General features: G+C 45.8%; 1 long non-coding RNA gene across 2 annotated transcripts in view; it reads left to right on the top strand.

Annotated features, from left to right (window-relative positions):
• The window catches only part of LOC111849771 (uncharacterized), a 37408-nt gene extending 16699 nt beyond the window's left edge, over positions 1-20709 (top strand). The window contains exons 3-6 of one of the 2 annotated variants that reach the window (XR_002839632.2): positions 17880-17960; positions 19651-19728; positions 19894-20075; positions 20616-20709. This is a non-coding gene — a long non-coding RNA (uncharacterized lncRNA). Of the gene's footprint in view, positions 1-17879; positions 17961-19650; positions 20076-20615 lie in introns of both variants that reach the window. The other variant, XR_002839631.2, reaches the window with a different exon arrangement.
• The last annotated feature ends 1155 nt before the right edge of the window (positions 20710-21864 follow it).

The following is a 21864-nucleotide window of genomic DNA, read 5'->3' as shown; positions in this document are numbered from 1 at the left end:
AGTCAGCAGTAATAAGGATAATCGATTTTGGGGCAGACGTTTTGTTTAATAGTGTCGTGCAGCGGTGTTTGTTTGTAAATGGCTGCAAGTGCCCTGGGAAACAACATCCACCAGGAGACAGAGAGACAGCACTTTGTGGTCTAGGTCCATGGATGCATGGAAGCGGAGATAATTCCAGGTACCTTCAGAAATGGCAGGGCGCTGCTCAGAAAGTAAGGGTGGCGGTGATTTGAAGTTAGTTTCAGTCACCCACCCTTTGAAATGCCACTACCTGCAGTCTCGGAATGAAGCCACTGCTGTCCGCGTTGATGCAGCTCATTAATGTGGCCCTTCTCGGTCGGTCCACGACTGAGTGTGCATGACGTACAAAACGAAGGATGGGATGGGATAATGAAACGGGATCCTTGGGCGGCTGGACCCTTGCGAAGAGAAGGCCTCCAATCGAGGCAGGCTGGCAGTAATTAGGGTGCACGCTGAAGCGGAAGGTAGAATGCAAATCGACATTTTTTGCCCAAAATGACTTGTTTAGTCATTAAATAAATTAGAATTGTCTGGGGAACGAGGACTGGGCTTATGCTGGACCAAACGAGCGAACCTTTCGTCGCCCCTATGGTGGGGGCTCAGGCATGTGTTCTTCAGTATGAAGTCTAATAGTACTAAGTTTAAATTTTGTCTTTCCTATTCTGAAAGTCGTTTTAATTTTTTTCTTTTTGCTCTGCAGCATTTTTTTTCCCTAACTTTGGTCTTTTATTTCCCTGCATTTTTGGTTACAATACGCATGCAGTCTCTGGTTTATATAAAATGTATTTATGTGCATATGCTTTATAAGTAGGTTATTATATATGATATGCACACACACGATATGTAGCCTTTTTGGTGTAGACAACGTAGCCGGAGGCAAACTGACTTATGCAAGCCCATTGGTCTGTGTGTCGTCTGTGGTGCCCATGTGACATAGTAAATGTCACTGATTGTCAAACGCTCATGCGACAGCTGCCCTTGCCAGTGAAAGTGCCGATGGAGCAGATCCCGCCTTTGATTTAGACACTAAAGGCGGTCGAACAGCAAACGCACTGAGGCATGAAGGTAAATTCTCATAATTCACTGCTGAAAGGTTAGCTGGTGCCACCCTGATTCCCAGTGTTAGTTACTAACAAATGTCACCTGATTTGAAATAAGTGCGGCCGTCCTGCATCCGTCCCGACCGTTTGCTTTTGAAACTGATATTTTTATTTTTGCAGCAGGATCAAACGAGGAGTAAGTCCACCAGGCAGGGCTGCACCCTGGGTTCTGTTGTTACGGATCTTGCTTTCATGTCCGGGTCCCGGAGTGGAAGCTTTTGGCGTGGGAGGTTCAACACATACATGTACCTACACACATGCATGCACGCACACTCCAGCTTTACCATCACGGACCTGTATGTATATATGTTTGTAATACGCAATATGTGATGGGCGTCCTCTGGCGGGTGGGCCTGATATATGCAACCATAGGTGCCCGACTGTGCCAGTCCTCAGTGTCCGCATTCAGCTGCTGTGCTGTATTGTGGAATGTGCTTTGGTCTTGTGGGAAAGCTGGTGGCAGGGGGGAGGCCGTTCTCCAGTGGGAACCCATACAGCTCTGCACAGCCAGGCACTCGCACGTGCAAGGGCCTGGGATGTAATTGATTGTCTCTGGAAGGCTTGGCAGCAATGCAGGAAGGAGCTCACACAAAGCTCAACATGAAGAGGGCTGGAAAGCTCTTTTAGGTTAATTTTTTCCCTATTTTTCTCCTTAACACCACCCTTCACCCACCCCCAATTTATTCCTAGTGCTAAATGAGTCCTTCACACACAATTGAAAATACTACATAAATTTTACATGACAGTTTTTTCGTTCATTACGGATCATGAGTTATTAGCTAATTTGCGCCATGAAATTTGCAGTCAATTTGAGTGAGCTGGGGTGTCAGAAACAAGCTAAATGCAGTGTGTGTTTGATGCTGGTGGCAGGGAAGTGGAAGGGTGTCCACTGGATACAACTGCAGGGTGAGTGGTGTTGGTGGGGGGGGGGGGTGGTCAGAGAGATGAGATGGCGGTCTTTGTTCCCTTCATAATTTCATCTCCATACTTATGGTCCTACATTTAGTCATTACTTTTAAATTCCAAATGGGTGTTGAAACTGGCTCTGTTCTTTATTGGCAGAGGAACGCCATGCTGTCTCCTGAACTGAGCGTACAGGTTTTAGCGTTTGCGCGGCACGTCATGTGTCCAGTGGCTTTTGAAGTCCAAGCTGTCGCGGGCTGCTGTTGGAGACCTGTTCTGACAAGGCCGCTGGTATATTTACAGTTGGTCAGGGCGAAGGCTTCATCAATCTTGGAGCTGAATGGGGGGGACGGGGGGCGGGCGGGATTACTCCCCCAGCACCTGCGCTCTATCTGAGCTGCTGACCTGGAAAGCTGCCCCCAAGTCCCCCTCCCGATCTATTGCCGCCTGCCCTTTGCCTTTCCAGCAACCCCTGCCCGCAAAGACATCGCCAAGGACAAGGGTTGGGTGCAACAGGGGTGGGCTGAGGGGAAAAATCCAACCCGTTTCTGTCAATGTCCCTCCCGGTATTGCAGGGTGATGGCGTCATTTCCGCGTGCCTCCTCCGTCTGCTCCACTTAAAGAGGTAATAAAACACGATAATGGCAGTGCCTGTGCTCACCAGCTGTGCAAACAGTGACGCGACTATGCTGATGAATCTTTCTTGCTCCCTCGCCGGCCAAGACTCAGGTGTCTGTGCTGTCGGTACCGCTGAGCGATATCCTTGCTCTTCAGCCTTGCTGAGTTCTCTGGTTTCGAGCGCTACCCCCACATGCCACATTTCATATCAGCGTGAGAGCACAGAGGCTGATAGACCTAGTGCATGACTTGGGCACCAATGGGATGAGCAATAGAGTAAGGAACGGAAAGGTGCACGAATAAAAGCCTTGGCGGCCATTTTAGGCACAGTGAACAGGTTCATGGCACAGATACTGGCTTCCACTCTTGGCTCTATCTGTACTGCCTCCCTACCATAAATTAGCTGTCATTTTTCATGTTTGAAAATTTCTGAGGTTAGAATAATTTTGCTAATATGTGTTTGATGAGCGGGGTGGTGCACTGTTGCCTCACATCTCCTGGACCAGGTTTTGAGTCTCTGTCCTGGTTCCATGTGTGTGGAGTTTGCATATTCTCCCCGTGTTGTCGTGGAGTTTCTCTGGGTCCCCCCCCCCCGCCTTTCATTCAGTCAGTCCATTTGGTGGTTTATTTGACAGTGACCTGGTTTTCTACTCATTTGAGTATATTTTTTATGCTTAGAACATTGGGAAATTAATAAGGTGGTGTGTTTCTGATATTTTTTATTTTCATATTAAAGTGCTTGAATGAATTGGAAGAGACCTAATGATGAAGCATTTTGATAATGTTACCTTGCTATAACCGGAATAATGCTGTAAAAAATATTGTGCACATAATAAAACTGATCTGATCGCAAGAAGCTAGCGCCTATTACCCTATGAGATGAAACAATTCAAGACAGTTTTGTAAGATTTCACATTATTGTGTGCCACCAAACTGGCATTTAGTTTAGCCCCTGCAGTTTTTGGTAGCGCCCCAGCTGCCCTACAAGGGCCTGAAACAAGGGATCCAATCTGGGGCTCTTGGCTGCTTCGATCTCCTGGAACGTGACAAATGGCAAACTGGCTTAAGACTGGATGTGTTTGTCGGTGTGAAAGGCTACTTTTTCACTCTCTAAAGCCATGCTGCACTTTAAGCATGACCCAGTGGCGATGAGTAGGCATTACTACCAGCTCTACATGTAGGGCAATGTCATATATATGCTTAAGCATTCTGATCAGAGCTGCGTCTCCATTGGCCTGCTTGGGTCACAGAAAGGGCTTTTTCTGCTTCTGTTTGTGTCTCTCCCCTTCTGAAAAGCCGTAGTATTGGGGTTTCACTTCACCCCCCCTCCCCCCCACAGAAGCAGCTTAGCACCCGCAGTGGGTCTGGGAGGTGAGGGGTTCAGTCCCCGATCGGTAGTGCACTCTGCAGCTTCCCGCTACTGCCCCGGGGCAGTGCACATTCCTGCCGGTCTGACAGAAAATTACTGTGGGGACCTGGAATGGCCCCCGCTCCCCTACAGTCCCAGCACTTCAGCGCACCGACTTTGTGGCCTGGCGTTGACTTGTTTGCAAAGCCTCGGCACACTCTGACGCCCTCTACTGGCTGAGACTCGCTGATGTCGTCTCCTACACAATGCATTGGTTTCAGCTCATTGCTGTAGTGTCACAGACATGCGTATTTGTTACCTGCTTGGGGTACCTGACACCGCAATGCTGAATTGTGTCTGTGTTGATTCAGCCTCAGCAGTGCCTCATGCTTAATCAGACACACTCCACTCATCTAGCCTTAACATTAGTGGTTTGGTAATGCTCGCCACATTAGTGATCCAGCTCCTGGTTCCAGCATCCAAAACCTGTTCTCTGGGACATTAACCATGCCACTGTGTACAGGAGTAACCTCACGGACCCTCTTGCTTCAATCTGTACCCTGAAAATCAGAGTTAACACTCATCCTACATACATCTCTGCCGCCTTCAGTCTCAAAACTGAAGAAGACTCCAAATATTTCATCCGTACGAGCCAAGTTAGATATTTCAAGTGGCATCTGAACACATATTTCTTACCTCTGTTGCATTTTGATTCCTTGAAACATTAAAATGTCCTAGTTTTGGGTTTTTTTTATTTTCTCCATATGGTGGAGGAGAGCAAGAGGTGGGTTCTCCTTGATTGACCCCACTATCCGAACCAACCCCCAATCCCCCGGCCCTCTGTCCTACACACCAGGGACATTAATCCCCCCCCTCGATATGCATGTATGCAGCGCGCCTGGGGAGACGGGTGCTGCTGAGGCAGACCGGTGTGCGATTTCGTCGCGCCTGGGTGAAAATTGCAGCCTCCGATGATGGGAATCTAATTCACGCAGCGTGCGAGGAAAACACCATGGCAATGTGTGTGCCTGCGTGGTGGGGGGAATGGTGGGATCGGCGGGGGTAGCCGGCTGGGCGACATTCGGGGGGGGGCATCCTAATACAGCAAATTGCTGATACACATGTAAGCAAATATCCTCTCAAATGATCCCCTCTCCCCAGAACGGGCCCCACAATGATGCTCGTTATTTAAGATAGTAGTGGAGGCGTGTTTTTGCAGTTGCCCTAATGCACACTGAACACTGAAATACATGAACTGTCCCCGTCGCCAAAGGGGCTTCATGACTTTTATTGTCTTGTTTGTTTTAGACGAATTCAAACCTTTATCGAGATCTTTCATTTGGGAGCATGAAAAAAGTGTTGTACCTTTAATGAAGGGTCCTCCAGTTTTGTTTTTCCTTTTTTTGAAAACGTGATTTTATTTTTATGGGCTGTGTGCTCTTCAGAATAACAGGTATTGCTTCATAAGGAAAAGACGATGAAATCCATGCCTTCCATTACAATGTCTTCATCCTGGAAATAATTCCGCCGAGGAAAATGGTCACATTTGCACATTCATGCGCATTCATATTTAGGCCGTTTTGATGAGAGCGTGGACCCAGCGTCCCGGTTATGGGGAAAACAAATTTTATGTTGCCTTGAAGCTGTCACCAGATACACTGCCAGCCCTTCAAGACAATTAGCAGTCCAGCCCTAGCAGCAGTGGGGTGGAGCAGAACACCAGCTGTTTACACTGTTCAGTCAGGGGAAGAAGTTTGCACACCCTCTGAACACATGGAGAGCGCAAATATGTGTCTCTTTTCAAATCACATTGCACTATGACTTCATTTAGTGTGTGGTCCATACCTTGTGCGTCTGGGAGGTTGAATTTTTCACATGACCGCAGAGGAAACCAGTTGTTTACTGTTTACACAAGACACTTTGTGGACCCACGATGGATAATTTTGCACATCTGAGCGAGACAAATGTATTTTTTATTTATTTATTGTCCATGTTTTTCTTACTGCGTAGGTGAGTCTTTGGCGGACAGTTTCAGCCTTGGACGTGTGCAGGCCTTGGGCTTAATTACGAATGGGGGCCCGTCGGTTTTCCTCAGGTAAAGAAAGAATAAAGGGAAGAAAAGGGCGGCAGCGAGGCGGCGTGGGGCTCAGTATTTTTTCACAAGGGGCTGGGAGAAGTTGTCAGGCGGAGTGTGTGAGCCGGCGAGATGATAATGTGGCATGACACTTCTGAAATGAGACACTGGTTGCCATGGCAAAGAGGCAGGAGGGACAGGCTCTCAAGAGGCCCAAATAAAACAAGCTGTAAATGATGTTTGATTAGAATTTAGATCATGTAACCGTTCGGGACAGGCCTTTTGTCAGCTGCTCGCAAGCCCCGGCTTTTGCAATTCTTCACAGGGCTGCCTGTGCCGAGGCTTATTCTGTCTCGCTCTCTCCCTCTCTCTCTCGCTCCTTCTCCCATTTTTGTGGCTTACCTGTTTTTCCGAGTACCCTTAATCCTGTCCTCCGCATTCACATGTGAATAAGACAAATTTAGCAAGCTGAGTTTAGGTGTAAATGAGCCTCTGAGCATTGGCCGGCCCTGTAAAGAAGGCGGTTTCCTCTGGCCCTCTGTTGCCCCTGGTAAAGGTAGAGAGAGGTGTTTTTATGGTGTAAAAAGAGAATAGCTCACATTTCCAGTCTCATCAATTACTTAGCGCTTCATAATGCTACAGGCGCCCGCCGCATTGCCAGCATGGGGTGCCACAGGAGTACAACGGCACCCGGTGGCATATGGGATCCGGGGTTGTCGACGTTGGCATTGTCCAATCACAGATAGGCCTGCTGCCCCTTGCCGTGTATCATCGATTTGGATACAAACGGTGAAGCACTAACTCTGAGCCCACGGAATTCTGCTTTGGAAGATCTGTGCAGGAACTGAGTGCCACCCCCCGTGACTGGGGATGGGGGGGGCTGTCTGAGACAATGGAGGTTCAGTATGAGGAGTAGACTTGCTGTCCCCTCCCCCCTGTGGGCCACGTGCTGCTGAATGTTTTACTAAGGGCTTAGCGATATAAGAAGTGAATTAGAGCTTGATTTGCCACAGCCCTGGTATTTTCCCATGCGTTAGGCCCCTTTTTTTTAAATTAAAACTTCTGTAAGTTATTTGCTGAGTGGCCCCTGCGTCCACCACCTCCTCACCTCACCGTCTCTCCTTGTGAAATATCCTATTAGCGCAGGAGCACGGGGGCTGCCTGTGGGCCACTGTGTACACAAGCCCTGAGGGCAGGTGGGCCGTGGAGGGCCGGCCGTAGTCCCGGCATCCCCCTCCCCACCGCTCGGCTCCACGCTGGCTTCCAGCTGGGTTCAGACTTTCCTTCTGGCTCTACAACCGCATCTTGCGCCACTGTCAGGCTTGTGTGGGAAAGGGAGCACAGGACATATTGTAGGGGGCGCCATGTACTCCAAGAAGCTTGTAGATCCTTACCACCCCCCTTTCCCCTGGGGGGCGCTTAGTAGTATGCCTCTCTGCTCCCCCCCGGTGGACCCACCTGGGAACCGTAGCTGCATCATTCTCAGGCGAGCACATTCCTTAGCAGCTATACACGCTATGCACGCTATGCACGCTATACACACTATGCACGCTAAACACGCTATGCACACTATGCACGCTATACACACTATGCACGCTAAACACGCTATGCACACTATGCACGCTATACACGCTATGCACGCTATACACACTATGCACGCTAAACACGCTATGCACACTATGCACGCTATACACGCTATGCACGCTATACACGCTATGCACGCTATGCATGCTATGTCAACTTCTAGGGCTGGATGAGGCCCCCCGAACCGTGATGGCACAGGAGGAATCCGGTGGCGGGGGGTGGGGGGGGAGGATGCAATCAGCAGCACCTCTCTGCATTCTTTAATTATAGTGCTCCCTAAAATGCCATGGCCCGCAGATGCCTCCCAACATCCTCAAACAGTGCCTTGTGGCTCCATCTCACTACCGTCTGCCTCTCAAGTAATGAACTGCTTACCAAGCCTGAACTAATCAAGTCTGACTGCTCTCTGTCATTGTCAATTACACAGCAGCCTTCCTCCCAAAAGGACCAATGGAGAACCATTCTATAGCTACAAATTGAAAAGTGATGTGTGTAAGGGCTGGAATCAGGTACAATTCCCAGCATACGGTGCCTTGGCGCTTCCCCGCCTTTAAAGCTCGTGCGCCGCGCTACAAACTTCACAAACAAAGCTGGAGTGGGGAAATTCAGGGTGATTTTGCATCACTTCGAGGTCTGTGTGTTCATATTCATTGAGCTTCCCCTAACCCACCCCCGCAGGGCTATGTCTCAGAGGTGGTGAAGCATTTACATTTAAGGCTAGAAACCACACGGAAGGTGAGCTTGCCGCGGCGGGCGAACTCGCAGCGACTGCAGGTAGACATGTGAAGGTGGCATGTGAGCTCCGTGTGGGGGAGTGTGTTCAGAGCCGCCGCGTTGCACCTCAGTCGTTTGAGCGCCTTTTCTCGCGTGTTTGGCTAATCAATGGCAGACCTCATCAGCAATCACAACAGTGCGAAGCGGCGTCCGTGGAGAGCGCTGGGAGGTCCAGGCCGACCTCTCTAACTCGATCCGTAACCCGCAAATGCATATCTGCTCCCAACTCTGCCTCCTGACCATGGCCAAATCGTAAACACAGGGACCACGGGGGATACACAGTATCACTGATAATGGGTTTGCTATGAAATCAGCACTTGTGTCAATGATGTGACATTTCAACATTTCTGCAGGTTTGGCTGTAAGTAAACATAGCTGTCGGCTAATTGGTATAGCACTGTTCCGTGTGTAAAAAATATCTCCATCCAAAATTCATCCATCCATCTTCTAACCATTTTTTCTGGTTAGGGTTGTGGGGCCCAAATAAAATATACATTTTAAATATGCTAGAAATATTACATGAAACGCAAGCCTGAAGTTTCTTATCCATAATGCTATTTGAAATGAATATACAGTGCTGTTCATATTTCCTCTATGGACATGCACTTGCTTATATAACATCTTTACTGTTTTTAATTACGGAAAGGGGCACTTTTCCACGCTGGTAGTGTCCTCCCGGTGCCGCAGGGGCTGCGGCCTGTGTCTGAACGTGGCTGTCGCTCAGACACAAAGGCTTGCTGGCGGAGAGATCTCGACGCACATCTCTTTTGTGCCCTCCGCCGCGTTTCCATGAGGAGGCGATTCCGGATGGGAATGTCGTGTGTGTACAGGCGAGCGAGTGCCATGCTCTCCTCTCCCGTGAGACAATAGCGCGTGCCGTTCCATTGTCTCCCCTCTCAGAGCAGCCTGTCACTCTCCCGTACATGTCCCTGGGACTTAGGAAAAAAACAGGTCACTGTGTGGGGCCCACTCTGATAAGATTCTGGAGGTCTTGTTTACAGTGAGGATTACGGGGGAATGTTGTGTGTACTATGTAGGTTTTAGTGTGTGTCTGTGTTTGCTTGCAAGCATGAACAGTATGTGCGATTGTGCATTTTAAATATATATTTACTAATTTATGTGCTGCATATTTATCAATAAATAGGAGGTTTAAACTCAGCTTATGTTGTTAGCAAATCCTTGAGTGAATGCCTGCTTGACTCCAAGCTAGCAGGCAATGGACACCTATCCCGTTTATTTGAGATCTCAGGAGAATATAACACAATTCCTTTTTTTGTGTGCTTCCAGCTATGTTATTTAAAGTAATTAACCTTAATTTGCCAAAAAAGGAAAGAAATCTTTATTAGACCACTGCCTCTTAACTGGAGTTTCAGCAGTCTGAAGTCCATCTCCCTGCGCTCCAAATGGGGTCTCTATTTAATCAAAATTCATCCATCAGATTTCAATGTTGAATCATCTTTTAATTGGAAGTTACATCCTGGTTAATAGTTTTATAATTCGCAGGCTCTAATAGTTGCACCGCTGGGATCCGCTCCATTTTCCTTGGTTCTGCGGCTTCGCGCTGGGTTCCATGCTGCGCTCCGCCTCCCCGGCCCCCACTCCGCCGGTCCACAGAGGACCTGACGCTGCCACTAATAGCAGACAGAAATGAGGTCAGGCTGTCAGACCGACAGGCATACAGGAGCGCCCAGTGCCCAGAGTGACGTGCCTGTGTGTATCTCTGATGTGTACATGTGTTTGGCATACAGTGCAGCTGAAGTTCCGCTTCTACCGCAGACAGCACACGCAAGTCCAAGGATATGTGAGCCGTTGTTACTGGGACTTTGGTGGGAGAAGAAAAAATGCCAAATGTTACTTGTGCACCTTATTTTCGTATTTGTTTCTTTTTCCGAGTTTCCGAAGTTGTAAACACTTCCTGAATACATAAAATGTACTTTCAACTATGATAAGTGAGCTCTGATACATCTTTTTCAGTTCTAAGAAATACAGTGAGTTTATATTAAAATTATCTTACATATATTTTATATTATATTTTTAATGTATATTTTTATATATAAAGCTTGTTTGCTAATTACTTGCTGTAGATGTCTTCTAAGTCTATCTATATTCACATATTTTTACAGATAAACTATTATACGTAGTCATGCATCGCGAACACCACAGGGAGCACTTATACAAACCTAGATGGTGTAGCCCCCGACACACCTAGGCTACAGTAATATGCATCTTTTATTAGTAGAAAGAGCACACTCTAAAATAACGATAAAACGTACAGTATTGTAAATACATAAACCAGTAACTTAATTGCTTATTATCTTTATCAATTGTTGTGTATTCTACAGAATTGTATGCGCTATACGTCGGGGCCATTCAAGGATTTGACCATTAGGGGGGCTCATTCCCTCCCCATGGTAAAGTTTGCTGAGCTGGGAGTACGATGCTATTTTGCAAGGGGGGCTGAGCACCACCTATGTTATATGTCTATACAACTGGCAATGCAGTAGGTTTTTTTTGCACCAGCATCACCGCAAACGTGAGTAATGCGTTGCGGCTACAACGTCACTGGGCGACAGGAATTTTTCAGCTCCATTATACTGTAATCTTGTGGGACCACCATCATATATGTGGTCTGTCGTTAACCAAAACATCGTTATGTGGCACATGACTGTAATAACACGTTGCCTGAATTGAAATTTACATATAATACATATGAAAATCTGAATTGAAAGTTTTTGTTTTTTTTTTTTTAATATGAAAAGGCAGCAGATGAATGTTTTGGCTCTGTTGTTATACTGTTGAAGGAAAGCAATGCTGAGCTTAACTTGCCATGATTAGACCACTGTCTTGGCTCTGTGTGGGTAAATCACTGTGCTGACATATTGCAATTTTGGGCATGGCTTACCTAAATTAAGTTAAAAATCAGTAATTTAGTTTTAAATGGAAAAGGGACAGTGTTGGGACACTCAATGCCTTTGTGTTCTACCCAGTAATTCAGTAATTTCTACATTTTATTGATATCTGCAGAAACAATGGGTTTGTAACGGCTGCCAGAAACCGTAACTCAGACAAGAGCACGTCGACTACTAGTCCGATATACAAAGACTCTAATATCCCACCTTTTCTAATTTCTCATTTTTATGTAACCATCAGTCTCATATAAAGCGATGAAATGCATGCATTCACGAAAAGCAAGACCTGCGAATGAAAACAAAACCAGACCAACTGGCGTTTCGTGCGTGCACAATGGACCCGAATTTCATGGTCTCATTTTCACGGAATTTAACGCAGATGAAAAGTGCAATGGGCTTTTGTGTAACCGTCACACATATGGGCAGGAACAATGCAATATTGTAGTTCCCATTCCCCTAAATGTGCACGCAGTGGGCTTTCTGACTGCAGCCACGCTACCTTTGAGAGGCGAATCGGGTCGAATGAATCTCAGGCCATGGTGCATGGCTTCTCCAGTTTGAACCTGTTAAAATATTTCTACTCATCTCTTTCTACAACTATGTGAATATTTTCACATTAATACTTATTTGTACTTATCTTCATTTCCTCCTTACATAGCTAATTAACTTTTTATGTTACTCAGTTAAAACTAAACTATGCGTAGCACTGTAGTCCAAATTAGCAGACACTTGTGCAAAATAAGGCAACAGTACAACTCCACAAATTCTGTAATTATTCCGTGCGAGTATACGTGTATACATATACATATTTATATATACATGTATGTATGTAATGGACTTAGATGTGATGTTTGTTTGTTGTTACTCTATTCTGTTGTAGGTAAATAATGGGTACATAACAAAGCACGAAGGCAGGAGCCTGGACTGAATTGTCACTCCATGTTGTTTTTTTCTGATTTGATAAATGAGGGGAAGTGGCTGTAAATATTTCTCCATATGGACCCATAAATGTTTTTAATACCTAACTGTTTATAGCAAATAATCACTGCATCTACATTTAGTTGAAAGTGACTTACAGTTTTTAGTAATTTATGCTGCTACATTTTTATGGGAACAATTCATGTTAAGTACCTTGTTCAAGGGTACTGTAGTCAAGTCCCTCATATTAGACTTTCTGCTGGCAACCTTTGAGTTACGAGCTAATCTCCTTAACCACTGTGCTTCCCACATCTGCTTTGCCACCTAATGGGTATCACGCTAACCGTACAGTGAATTTGACCTGAATACATTTGAGACCATTGTGTGATCATCTTTGTGTTTTTATTTTACAGTATGTGGAGTACTGTAGTTACTGACATGTGATGGTAAATATCAAAGATGGGCTACATTGTGCTTGCCATAAATATGTAACTGCATATGTATTGCATTCAATTTTACACTGTTCTATGATCAGTCTGTCTTGTTTTTCAACTTTGACAGTTAGTAGTTAACTATGAAGGCAGTAATTGGGTCAGGAAGATTGTGTGTTTATTGTTAATGTCTTTGTTTATAGACTGCAGTGGCATTTGTAGCCTGATGTGTTCAAGTATTGAGAAAATCGGCATTTTAACAAACAACCCTCATCCTAATTTGTGAAGTTGCAGCCTTTTGTATTCTCAGCTAAAAGCTACATACACTGTACTAAGTTCAGAATAAACCCACCTCTCTGCTCTTGCTCATTCCACTCCTCTGACAATAACAGGAAACAAACTGGCACCAATAGTTGCAGTCAGGAGCACATGGGGTCTCAAGCTGACACTGATTTTCATGTGACCAAAATAGCAGAAGTCCTGTCTGTACTTGTGCTGACAGGCGGTAACGAGCCAAAAATCCAAGCCCGCTGATGGTGCAAACTGCAAAGTGTGATCCTGAAAGCGGTGCCATGATGCCGCGTGCCAGTCCGTAGACAGCGGCGTGTTTGTGCATGTGGCAGCACTTTCAGACTGAGAGAGACAGGAGCTTGGGGCTCAGCGTGGTACCTTTCTCTCAGCAGTCTTTGCCAGTGAAGAAGTAGCGTAGTCACTTGCAGGCTGGTATCCTTGCTTACTAAACAGGAGCGCAATTGGTATGTGTTTCAGGCTGAAGAATAGAGCTTACTTGCACTGTCCGGTACACAGGATGCATCCTTTGTCTCTGTTCCTTCCCTGTTACACTTCCTGTGGCTCCCTGATCTGTTATCGATCGGTCAGGTCTGCCTGGTTCCGACGCAGCACCTGAAGTCCAAGGCTGGCATGTGCGTTCTGCCTGAGTTTGTTTGATTCCCTATCTCTTAATTACTGTGACCGTGTAGGTGTGGACCTGGCCGGGTTTGATTGAGGGTCGTTGCTGTGGTTAAACAGCAGTCAGTGTATTGGCTGTCACATGATTCAGCCTCCGCGATGCAGTGCTTGGGGAAAAGCCGGCCGTATAAAAAAAGACAGGAGAGACACATGATTTACTTTCTCCCTTTTTTCCCCCCATGCATGTATGTCTTTTTCAGGCCCGGCAACATGGACCTCATTTTTCCCATTTGGAGGGGCATGTGTTGCCGGGGCCTGTCTGTCTGCTTAACCCCCCCCCCCCCCGGTCCTCCACCTTCCCCCTCCCCACCTCCTCTGCCTCCCCTCGTCGGTGAGGTTGCTGGGCCACACTCAGCTCCAGTGCTGTAGGGTAATCTTTCACACCAGGCAGAGGGAACCAGTGGAGGGTGGAAATGAGGTTTTCAGACCCGCTCCCTCCCTTATCCCCCTCAGCCTTGCTTTTGCCCCCTTTAGGTTACACCCTAACGTGTTTTTAGCGTTCTCTTTCACCCCTCCCCCCATTCTATTTTCATCTTGTTTCTTCAACTTAGTTTAACCCAAAAGATTAATACCTTAGACAACTTCTCTCTGACATTAGCTGGGGAAATTACACACAAATACACAACACCTTTTAATCTCTAATGTCATTTGTTTATTACATTTTTCCCCCCAATTTGGTGACCAATGCTTGCCCTCTAGGGGTTGAGATGGATTACTGCAGTGCTGTAGGTGCTTAGCCCAAGTACGGGGGTGAAGCCAAGGCATGGGGAGGCTCAGAGCGCTGTCTTTCCCTATTCCTCACCACACCTCATATAGTCGCATGCACATTGTAATAGTTCACATGCTGCATTGCTTCCCAAAGTGATAATGAAAGCTATTCTGAAGAAGTTTCCACTTGACTGTTCCTCTTGAATGCCCTAGACAAAGTAGCTTGAATTTAGTATATCTCCTGCGTTTGTTGTTTTCTTAAAACACTTTAATTTGCATGCTATTTTTGTTTTGTTGTTTCTGACGGCACCCTGAAGTGCAGCATGTTGTATTATATGTATCAGCGGAGGTCTTGTTTAGCAGATAATATTGGCATTCCGCTGTTTAATCTTTATATTTTGGTGCATGGCCCCAGGTTTGATAGGGTGGAGCTACCCCATGACATGACACACTGACTCCTCTATCTGTTTTTCTTTTTTCTTTTTTTTCACATTGCATGGATGAGACGTGATGCGAGTAAAGCATACTTGCCCCTTCTCCTTAATCTCCCCCTGTCCCTTGTCTTCCGCGCATCTCTCTCTATCCATTTATTTCCTTCACCACTGCCTCCCTTTCTCCGTCCATCTTTCTCCAGCTGCCTCCCTTCCACCTCCCTCCATCTCCTGCGCCTCTGAGAGCCGGCCGTGGCTGGCAGAGACAAAGTACTGACACTCGGCTCAAGAATGACCGCCCCTGTCCTGCAGCCCCACAGCCGGGCGGCTGGGGATCCATCACGGTAGCCGTGCCCCGCCCCTACCCCACTGCCCCAAGGAGAGCGGCAGTCCAACATCGAGGCCGAGGCTGGAGGGGAGCCGAGAGGAGAGCGACAGCTGCCGGCGATCCCGCGAACACGGACCACAAACCCGCCGACCTGTGGGGAAGAACGGTTGGGCTGCAGTGGGAGAAAAAGACAAGGGGGGAGGGAGCGAAGGAGACTGAGCGCGCCATCCGCCTGCTTGTCTGCAGGACGGAAGGGGGGGCATTAATCATTATTGGCGCACACCTCCGTCCCTGACGCACCCTGACGGCCCTTCCACCCCTGACATAAATCATAATTCCCCCACAATAGATCCCCTCTCCGCCATGCCTCGGAAAAGTGTGCTACTGTTATCGATTTTCCCTTTTTCTCCCGCTGCCTCCCCCGTCACCCAGCTGCCCCCCACCCCCACAACCTCTGCCAAATCATTATGAAACATAACTGATATGAAATTTATAGAATACTAAATAAACTTTACGAGGGCATGGCACTGATTTTTTTTCTCTGCTCCTGTCTTGATGCATGAGGAGCAAGGGGCAAAAAAATGAGAACTAATGATATAAAAATTACAAAGCGTGCTCAGTGCCATTATACTTCTATTGATTTGTTTTTGAACCGCACCTAGGCATATAAGAGTCGCTGGAGGAGATTATAAATGGCCCAGAAGAGGAGAGAATGGGCGAAAGGAGAGCAAAAGACGTGAGCAATTAGCCTGTATGTCATCCACGGCTATTTGCCTGGTCTCCACCAACCCCCAACCCACTGGCCTTGCTGCTGGCACGTGTATTATATGACCCTCGCTCACGACAACTATGGTGTGGATGGGCTGTATTGACCTTTGAACTCAGACCCCTGGTTGACCCCCCCCCCCCCAGTAAAGGATTTAGCTGGAAGGTTGTCGCTTGTCACTGTGATTTCTCCTCACTCTTGTTTTTGCCATCGATGAATCCATAAAAGACCCAGACAAAGAGGACTGCTTTAAAACAGTTATGTGAAGGTACCCATTTCTATGGCCTTATGCCCACTTTAGCTGAATCTGTATTAATTATGCCTAATTTGGAACCTGTTTGGGCTTTTTGCCGTTCAATGGAGGAGTATATAACCTCTTTGCATGAATTTTATGTAAGTGTGTATTGTAATAGCCAGAGCGTCTAGTGTTTAACTGTACATCAAAACATGGTAGAGTCTTCTCCTGCTTCAGGAAATCCATATTATTCACTGCATTGAGGATTAACACTGGAAGTTCAAACATACACACCAGGCAGTTACCATGGAAATCATGCACCTGAGTGTTCACCTGGGGGGTGTAGGATGTTTTTTTTTTAAGCTAAGGTTGAATGAGGATGTTTTTGGGAATAGATCCATGTGTGTTTTTGTGTTTGCTTGCATTTGTTGGCGTTTCCTCCGCCTCTCCTGCCGTCTCGGCACTGGTTCGCACTGTGTGGATAACTTGGGCACTTGACACGTGGCTGGGGCGGGCGTCTGTGGCCCGGCCAGGATTAGAGCCTGGCGGAGGGATATTAACATAAAGCGGAAGGGACAAGGGCGCTCCCGTCCAATTACTCTGCACCCTGTCACCGCCGTCCGGGCGCAAACAACAGAGGAGGAAAGGATTAATTGCCTTGGACTCTGCCCCCACTGCCGGCCCAATTATGGAAACATATTGGCTCCCAGCGCTGCTGCATCCACTGCTGTGCTGGGATATTGTGTGAAATTTCTAACCGGTTTCAGAGGTCAGGACGGGGAAGGCTGGAACAGGAGCCACTGTGACACCAAGGGGTGGGGGTGTAGGGGCGACAGTGTGGGGGTGGAGGCGGTAGAGGCAAAGCCACTTTAGTTTTCTGCTGGATGTGTAAACCCTCTTTTTGCTGCACTAACAAAGGAGAAAAAAGAAATGGCTGTGTTTCCATTGTATGTTTTTATAGCGAAAAGGGAATGATTATACAGGATAGTGTTCTTCTAACTCCGTTAAAGTACCCATCACTTTCAGCTGAAATGGATTTTTTTTCATAAGGAATGCTGTCGTGCAACTTGTAGATTAGGGGCTGACTCTCTCTTCCAAGACATTGGTTTGTACTGCTCTGCATAGACACCATAACCTTAAGACATGTCCAGTTTCAGCAGACATCCCATGCGTGGTTCTCCATTCTTACTTTTTGGTTTTTGCGTTGCTTAACTTTGTATTTTGTTTCTTAGATGGCCCCTTTGTCCAAATATTCAATTCCTACCATTTTATAGCCGGATATTTTGCTGGAACAATTAAGCACTTTGCTCAAGGGAACTATTACAGAGAGCCTCTTGGGATTTGATCCAGCAAACGTCTTGTTACGAGGCATGGTCCTTGCACAACCTGGTGCTTACACTGCACCATGTGATCATAGCCTTTCAAATAATAAAAGATAAAATATTCCTCTACCTGTAGCTGTAATTGATGGCTTCTGCGCGGCTTATATTTCCACTGTTGTCAAATTGACAGTAGAGCGCAAGCAGAGCAGCCACAAAGGAAATCTGTAATTATCAAACGTAACTCCCGAAGTCTTTTCCTCACAGCTTTCTCCGGATCGTCATTTAACATTTTCCTTGTCCTCTGAAACACAGCCTTGTGTAGGTTTCAGTCTGTAAATATTTCCATATGGAAACACAGCCATATATAAAGCGATAGCAAACCTTTTGTCACCTCAAGTCTTAGAGTGGCTCAGTTGCTCATTTGCACTTCTTTTCTGCAGTGGCTTCACATCACCTGCCATACAAGCTAGTAAATACTGTCCCGAGCACGAACATTGGACAACATCAGCCGGCTAATGAAGGTGATGGAAAACTTATAGTATGATTCTTTATATCCTCCTAAGACCCAAGGAAAAAAGTGTCCTTCAATTTTAGGTTATTTGTCTTTGGAGGAAATAAGACATCTTACAATTTAGATTTTTTCAAATTTATTTTTATTTTTAATTTCACAGCATGTCCTCTTTAGTTCACAACAGGAATAAATATGTTTCCTAACATCAGTGCAAAGATAGATGCAAAAATAAAATGTCCACTACAATGGACATAAATGAACGGGTGGGGGCTCAGGAGGATATAACTCAAGACTTCAGCAGAATCGTAGATTGATATGGTCCAAACAAGTATGACCTCGGCTCTGTTTCAACTCAGTTTGCCACCTGTGTCATAATACAAGCAGCTTCAGATCACTTGTACCTTAAACTTGCACGATTGAGGGAGAGGTTGAGTAATGAAAATGAGAAAATAGTTAATCCCCCACCTTATAGAACTCTCTGGCGTTGTCTGGCCGACGTCTTGGCCCATTGGTACTGTATTCTCATTTTATAGTCCCATTGATTGGGCCCAGTGGGTAATGTTGGCATCTCTTTACTATACATACAATGTACTACAATTACATCTCTGCACAAAGCAATTATAAATACAGTAGGATTAGACCAGAGGAATGTATTATATAGGAGCTGCGGCACTGAAGCACAGACCGCAGGAGCTGTGTTAGTAAAGCACCTTCTCCTCTGCCCCGGCCACAATGCATTTCTCTTTCTCTGTTGCTGTCGGCGAGGTCCTCTCTCTTTAATTGAGTTTCAGATGCTCTGCTCAGTCTTTTATGGCACTTGGCCTCTCGATTCGACTCTGGATCATCTCTGTTCTAATGGGCCTGAAATAAGGAATTACACAGAGGATCCTTCGGAAGCATGGCGTTCTCAGTCGAATCACTTCCTCACTGGCTCTGTGTTCCAAAAGAATATTTTAATTGCCAGCCAGGACCCAAGGAAGACTCCAGATGAACATCATAACTCAAGACGAGTCGGTGGTCATACGAAGTATTTTAATGCACACTAAGTCAAAATATTAGCAAGATAAATCTGTACAGGAAGCCATTACAAGCATGATCAATCCCCGAAATGAGCTTTCTCACCTTGAAGGACTTTTGCTACTTGGCCCCCCAATAGTAATTCAGTGTTGTACTTACAAACATGATGACTCCGGTGTTGTATTGAGATGAGGCTGCGAATGTCCATGCAGGTGGTCTACATGCACAATGGAAATCGAGTGTGAAACCTTGGTCTAAGCACTGCTTGATTTATGTATCAGATAAGAAGCTGTTTGAGTTTTTGGAAATGAACTAATTACTCCACAGTGTGGTTCTCCGGCAAATTGAAACATGGCAAGTAGTACAGCGTGTGGGCACTTTGATTGTAGTTCAGTCATTATATGTCCACAATACTACTGATATCGACCATTTATGTCCTTTGTGGTATATGCGTTCTAGGCAAAAAAAAACCATCATAAACTCAGCTTTTAGCCAGTGAAAGCCAACTGGTATTTTCTAATCAATTTAAGAAATGTGCTTTTCTGGGCTGGAGTTACTGATGTCCATGCACACAGAGAAGGCACACATAGCACATTGCATCCGGCAGGCTGACAAATGCAAACTTCATGAATTTTGAATTAAATTGCCACTTGATGAATCTCGAATGTGCTCCTCTGTTGCAGAGCAAGGGAAATTCAATAAAACTCCTCCACCATACAAATAAAGCCATACATTCCCCTGGACCTGGGAGTGAAACCAATGTGAGGAAAAATGACTGCAGCACCAGGATACGGCACAAAGGAAGCGAAAGAGGCTGAAGGAGGAGAGCGGGCGAGGGAGAGGAAACTGAAAACCAGGCCTGTGTGTCTCTTATAAAACGGAAGGGAACATATTGCTCCAATGCTTTGCCCATGTCTGCTTTGCAGTTGGAGCTCATCAGCCAGACAGGACAGACCTCAAGTAAATCAGTGCCTGGGTTCTAGGCCCGATTTCCCCTGGGGTCTCCAGCTTAGGCCCACTCAGATCAACCCCCTCGCCCCGCTTTCAGATGGGAAATCCAAGGAACTCGCCGAATGTCCTGAGCGGCAATTGTGTTGGAGGGAATTAGGTGAGCGTATATTTCCTCGTGCGTGCGTACAGGAAAACCTTTAGCACTAGAATGAAGATTTCAGATCACCACTGGCAGTGTTTTTCAGTATTTATATTTTAAGAAGAAAATACTCGTTAAACTAATACTGACCCAAAAATGGATATATGTAGGGAAATGCGGTTTTACTGCTCACTCATACATTTTATTGGGTTATTTTGCCGCTGTCTACCCATACTCGAAATGCAATAGAATTTGGACAGGACAGCGGTTATGCAGAGAACCTTCACACAGTAAGGTGACTAAGCACACTTCTCAGCCCCCCCAACCCCCTACCATGCATACTCTAATGTGAATAATGTTTCTTTGTAGTAATAAATGGAGTGCCATTTCCCACAATGGCAAAGTCAGGCCGGTATTGATTAACTCTCATCATCGACTCACTCTTGCTCTCGTGATTTATGATTGTCTGTTATTTTTACATTAGCTGTCAAATTCATCTTGTCTTGTGAGGCAAGGGTCGACCGATGCCAACAGTAAACATTTTTAACTGCTCTACAGCACAATGCTGACTGGCCAAACAACTAGGCTGTCCAGCTACATTAGAACAGGACCCCACAAAGAGCCTGTGAGATGCCCACCATTGTGGATGATGGTATGTGCTTCCTCTTCCTGGTAAGTAACAGAATTTCCAATCGAGATCTGGGGCAATAGTGCTAGGAGTGTTACTGCAAGGGTTATGGACCTGGGTGACACAGCATATACAGTGTGTTCTGCATTGTACCCTAGCCAGCTACAGTATGAGTGTAAACCTTCCAGGCTCAGAGCTCTTCATTTTGAACTTTTGTGATCATATCCTGTGTATCTAAGGAGATGCTCTTTCATCATTTAAATTAATGGTTATAGAATTTAAAATTCATTTGGCTGGCTTTTTGTGCCTCCTGAACTGGTAATTTTGCTTCCCATAGCAGAATCTTATTTCAGTGGATGTAAACATACATAGGGCCATCCAAAGTGTTTTCTTCTCATTTCATAAGATACCTTACAGCACAATCTTCCTTTTTTTTCCTGAACGCCGCATTACACAAGGGCTAGAAGAAGCTAAGGCTGAGGATACTGTAAAAACAAGTGGGTCCCAGCTTGTTGTACTCAGACAAAAAAAATCAATTAAATATACTGAATGTTTCAAATGCAGTTGTTTACAGTTGTTTACATGTAATGTAATTTTGTTCATGCACGACTGATACACTGCCATGGTTAATTTGGGTCTGTGATGCGTGATTTTTCCAAAAGGTCTATGCAAATGTTCTTAGAGCTCTACCACAAGCAGACATCTTTAATGGCAACACATTTACAGCCCTAAGATAAGAATACAGCTCTCAATTTCAGCACATCAATTTCTCTCTATTAAGCAGTAAGATGGGAAAATCTGATTCCCTGGCAATTTTGGCAGATTTTGCACATTAATATAATTTAAATAATTTCCTTCCCTACAGTAGCATGGAACTGAGAGAGTATAAAAAGAAAACGAGTGAGTAGAAAAGGAAAACGCATTTTTTTTAAATGACAGACAGAAAGACACTTACAGGGCAGGTATCTATGCCTGTCTATCTGTTTATGAATCAGGATTTCACAATAAAATTGGACGCCGTTGCTAGTCTGCGATCAGCTATCATTTTAAACACAGTGTCCAGTGCTGTCAATTTGGAAGGCTGCTATTTCCCCCCCCAGACCAGATCCAGGAGATGTCAAGGTACATGGCAGTAAGTGACGCTAACCTCTTTTCTTCTGGGCTCTTTGCCCGGGGAGC

Source organism: Paramormyrops kingsleyae, chromosome 17 (genome assembly GCF_048594095.1).
Source record: "Paramormyrops kingsleyae isolate MSU_618 chromosome 17, PKINGS_0.4, whole genome shotgun sequence".
Classification (NCBI taxonomy): Eukaryota; Metazoa; Chordata; class Actinopteri; order Osteoglossiformes; family Mormyridae; genus Paramormyrops; species Paramormyrops kingsleyae.
The sequence above is the reverse complement of the archived record's forward strand: the minus strand, read 5'-3'. Positions and strand labels throughout refer to the sequence as shown.